General features: G+C 40.2%; 1 long non-coding RNA gene across 1 annotated transcript; it reads left to right on the forward strand.

Annotated features, from left to right (window-relative positions):
• Positions 1–1,146: 1,146 nt before the first annotated feature.
• Positions 1,147–4,454, forward strand: LOC129385037 (uncharacterized). Its single transcript, XR_008612568.2, has 2 exons — positions 1,147–1,261; positions 4,283–4,454. It is a non-coding gene; the product is annotated as an uncharacterized lncRNA (long non-coding RNA).
• Positions 4,455–5,446: the final 992 nt, after the last annotated feature.

Here is a 5,446-nt window from a genome sequence, read left to right on the forward strand (position 1 = left end):
CCTCTGAGTTGTCGTGGTCTTGCATGTCTATAGATTAACAATAGACAAACATCGTTAATCTGGGCCCAACCCGTGTACGCTGTAACCAAGCGCAGGTACCGGTGGATAATACGTAGCTGCGTTTGATATAAGCCACTGAAGTTGTATACTGCTGAGATTGCTGTAGAGCCTATTTGTAGACATTAGTATACACATAGTGTATACCTCCGCATTTGTTGACCACATGATATCATCTACGTAGCCGCTCTCGGCAATCCCAAGACAGTCTTCACAGTTGTCGCATCACTTTTGCGGCAGTAGAATAAAGTAAGCAAAACGCCGATCCAATTGTTATAATAGATGTTATGAACGCCAGCTTCAGCTACAAGTGGATTCCAAACAGGCATCAAGCTAACAGCAAATACACTCGTAATGTTTGTAGCTGACAACGCGGACTTTGTGAATGTGCGATGAACCGATGTCGCGCATGTGGTCTTCGCGTTGTGTGTCGTCCGATTCTCGGATACATTTCACATTGTCTTCATATCTCGGCTGCGTCACTAACATCGGGCGGTTTTTTGTTGACTGATATCCTGCGCTATAAACCTATCAAAGTTTCTCATTCACTTAAAATAGGTGCCAAATTCTCTGAGCCCACCCAGTATTTCGCCGGCGGTATGCCTGCGCAGCCACGCATATGAGTACCTTAATGCTGTACTGATTGCTTTGACCTATCATCGGAACAGAAAATTAGCACTAACATACGTGCGGGCATCACATTTGGCGGTACGCTGGAAGATATGCTACAAGTACGCTGTATTACTAATCGACGCTGGCAATAATGCGTCTGAAACGTCTGAAGGGCCCTGTAACGGCTTTTACAAACAGCGCATTCATGTTAGCGTTCCAGTCTCATACGATAGCCCACAGCGTTTGTCATACAACCTACCAGCGCATTTCCTTCGTCCATGAAAAAAGATGAATAGTGGTGTTAAAGATGAATAAGCCACCCGTTCCGGCGCGCATGGCGCGCAGAGAGAGAGAGAGAAAGAGACAAAAAAAATGAAGGAGGAAAAGGCCCTCACACTCCTCCGAGCGCGCACGCCCTCGCGCGCGGAGCTCCTGCGCATGCTCGGAGCTCTTGCGCATGCGCGGCGGTGCGCCGTCTCAACGAGTGCGCCAGGCACGTAAACGGTTGTACCGGTGTGCGGTGTATGCCTGAACGTCGGTGTCTGTGTATGCGTGTCATCTTTGTGGCATCACACGTCAACTACACTGAACGGTAAGCTTTAGCAAAGACGTTTTGCGTCAATAGCTCATGATTATGTGAGCGCATCTCCTAGCGCGAAGCGGCTGCATGTAGCGCAGGCGACTCGGGTATAGTGTCGGTTTGTCGTTGACATGGTTTGATAACGCGCTCTTGTTCTCGCTTCTACTATACGGAATGTTTTACGGCGAGCGATCGCTCGGGCTTGTTGATTTTAGCATTATAGTTTACGTGCGTAAAGAAGGACGTACACCATGTTTTAACTTGATACTGTATGTTGTGTATGTTGTGTATGTTGTGTATGTTGTGCATTGTGTATGTTGGGCAGCCAGTGCGGTAGATCTAATTTCGTGGCGCTTGATCCGGCCGCGATGAATGCTGCGCCGCATGTCTAGTGAAATTCTCGTGACACGCTTTACGTATATATCTCGAAATTGTGTTAGCATCAAGAATGTTCAGACAGACACGTATAGTTGAATAACTGCTAACGTACTCGAATGAAAGGCCGTGTTTGCGGGGCATGCATCAGCAGTGTGTGCGCTGCCGTTTTCGCATCGTTTGGGAACTTACCGCAAGTTAATTTTGGGAAGTTACCGCAAGCAAAACACGAGACTTGAAGAAATATCAAGCAAAAATCTCTAATTCACCCAATCTATTTATATGCAACCACAAACGCTTTGGAGCATCAAACCTGCGATAAGCTCAGTCACTTGCAGCTTCGCAACTTAGCCGAAAAAATTGGAGAACACTAAATTAGTCGTTCCGGGAAGCACCTTTACACGTTTCAAACTGAAGGCATTGCGTTTGACGGTAGTTGGAAGATTTTTTTTTGTCTCTTTTTTTAAACAGTTTAGCAGCAGAAGTTATCTTTCGAGCTATATGAAAAGCGTTAAGCGCCTTTCGATGCTTCGGCGTTATGCAGTTTACGTGCTCTTAATCACTAGGCAGCTGCTGGCGCAGATTCGCATTGTGCCAGTCGTGCATGGTATGAAGCCCTTGTCGTGTGTAATAAGTGTTCCGGTTTTCATTACTGTTGCATGTAGTGCCGTCGTCTTGGACAGACTGCATACTATATGCGCTGTACAAAAAAAAAAAAGAGCCAGATTATCAATTTGGTGGTCTTTTCTTAGTATATAACGCACAGATTATTCAAATAATTCAGTGGACATTGCATTTGTTCTACCCTTATCACCACGCCTAAGAGATTGTAACATGTTTTAGTTGCTAAGTAACCTGATCAGTACGCCCCCATTCATGTGCATTCTACTGAAAGTGTGGCAAATGTATTCATCTCGAAGTATGAGAAAAGAGACATTGCAGACTGTTCTAAACGGAAATAAATTGCAAATGTTAACGTGATTGTTCAAAAGTGCAGTCAGTATGCTGAGCATGTTCGTTCGGCACGGGCATATTGCATTAACACCTGAAAAATGCGCACAGTCCAGCCGGGTATCTTTGTTTCAACAATTATTATTATAGGAATCGTTTGGGATTCTCGCATTTATTTTATTTTTATAAGTACACTGTGTGTCACATGAACCTGTCTTGAAAGGAAACGTACCGTTGCTGGCACCGGCGACCATTACGGTTGTCTAACTGCTTATCACACTGTAATATAACGAAACATCATAATGGTACTGATTAATATTGCCATGTAGTCTTTAGTCAGAGAAACAAAGTTAAACTAGAGGCATAAGTGATGAGAGCAAATTATATAAAAAACTACTATTGAACCGTAAAAATATCTCATTGTATAGTTTTCGCTCACATTGTTGCATTTATTTTACGTGTGTCTCTGTGTCTTCCGTGCTGTACTCGTGTGGCCATCAATTAGGAACTTGCCGAAGCCCTTGTCAGCTTTATTAAACAAGGGATTCAAGTCAGTTGCATCTAATACTACATATCAAGTGACCGACGTGTTATTCGTTTTATCTAAATATTATGGACTGGCAGTACTTGGCAAGCATTAAACCACAATATTTTTTTTATTGCACTTAAGCTGCAGGCGTCATAGATTGCCAGAAAATTTTCATGAAAACAGCCAGGGAAGGCTTGGAAAAAGATCGGGAAATCTTAAAATGGCCACATAGGTATGCTGTCTTGTCATATGTCATACAACGTTACCAGAGAATCTCTGTGTTAAATATATTTTTAAAACCTTTCACTTCATAAAAATTGAGGGAAATTGGTCCTATTTATTGAAAAAAAAAAGAAAGTCAAGCATACTGACAAGGCATTTCTTACTCAATATGTTTTTTTTGCGTTAACGTCCTGAACCTCGATAGCCTAGAAAAAAATTTCATCTTTCAAAGCACCTTAAATAATTTACTGTGATAGAATTCATTCGAACTATCTTATCAGTTCTGTTTCCTAGGAGGTGCATATCTGTCGTGCCATGACACAAAGTGCTCGTGTGGTATTTCGGGTGCTCATGTGGTATACCTAACTTGGAAACCTGTTAGCATGCCCAAGAGGCCTCATTACCTGTAAGAAATTAAGTGACCATATCAATACAATCAACCCATCTGCCTTCTGTTGAAGTTATGGCCAATGACCATTCATTTAAAAGTATGAGAAAGACATTTAAATGTGTATTAAGCAAAATAAATTACAATCTTAGGCATGATACTGTGAATATTCCAGTCACGTCTTCTGAAAATATCCCTCTGCACGGGCATACTTAACTACCAGCCAAAAAATTGTACAGACAGCACAACTGGGTAACGTTTCAGCAATAAATATAGAGACCATTTGGGATAAGTACATTAATGCATCATATATGAACTTGTCATAAAAGGGAACATACTGTTGCTGGCACGAGCAGCAGTTGTGACTGTTTAATTGTTCACCATACCATGCAATAAAACATTGTATAAAGGTACTGATTTGTATTGACAAGCAGCCCTTAGTCATAGTTAAACCGCATTAAGTATTGACTTAGATGGTTTGAGCAAATATATTAAGCTGCTTAATGAACATACAAAGAATACACACTTGTTATTTTTGCCTCATATTGCTGCATCTACTTATTTGCAGCATACACCTGCAGCACCTTTGGGACTAATGACACAAAGGTCAAGGCCAGCCTGGCGACCATGCTTGCCAAGGAGTAGTGTAAATATGTAATCTGTTTCCATAATTAGCATAAGACATGAATTTAAGGAATTCATATATTATATCGAGCAATAAAAACGGTTAATGCATTGCCGGTGCATTTGTTTTATTTTTTTTGCACTGCATGATTCAACACTATATAAATTCTTTCTGTTTATGCAACATATATGAAAGTACAGCTGGTTCAGGAGCATTATTAATCTGCTAACGGTAATGCATAAGTGCAGATGAAAAGGAACAGGTGCACATGCATAAATACATTCAAAACGTTTTGCTACCGCATGTAAAGAAAAATGTAAACTAACTTGTAAAAAAAAAAAACTAGTAGGTAGCCGCTATGGAGTTATGGCCTTATACACTCTTTGTAGACTTGTCTATAAAATGTCTGTGTCTATAGAGTGTCTGTAGATTAATGAAAATGCATGTTTGTTGACAAATGTCTGCAGAATGTCATAGAAGAAAGTGTATCGGATTATAAAGTTCTGTTTTTGTAGACTGAAGTCTATAGAATGTCTATAGACTATCTATATACATTTGTCTATAGACATTCCATAGACTTCAGTCTGCAAAAGTAGAAGTGTATATATAGTTCTACTTTTGTAGACTGAAGTGTATAAAATGTATACAGACAAATGACATCTATAGACATTCTATAGACTTCAGTTTACAAAAGTAGAACTGTAAGCCTATACACTTGTCCATCGACATTCTGCAGACAACTGTCTACAAACATGAATTTTAATTAATCCATAGGCACTCTATAGACTCAGACTTTTTATAGACTAGTCCATAAAAAGTGTATGGCCATAAGTCTATTGACAGTCTATAGGCTCAGACTTCTTATAGACTAGTCTATAAAATGTGTATGGCCATAAGTCTATAGATAGTCTAAAGACTCAGACTTTTTATAGACTAGTCTGTAAAAAGTATGGCCATCAGACTATAGACTGTCTATATGTAGTGTATAGACAGTCTATAGACTCAGACTTTTTATAGACTAGTCTGTAAAAAGTATGGCCATAAGTCTTTAGACTGTCTATATGTAGTGTATAGACAGTCTATAGACTCAGACTTTTTATAGACTAT

This window comes from Dermacentor andersoni, chromosome 5, assembly GCF_023375885.2.
Source record: "Dermacentor andersoni chromosome 5, qqDerAnde1_hic_scaffold, whole genome shotgun sequence".
Taxonomy (NCBI): domain Eukaryota; kingdom Metazoa; phylum Arthropoda; class Arachnida; order Ixodida; family Ixodidae; genus Dermacentor; species Dermacentor andersoni.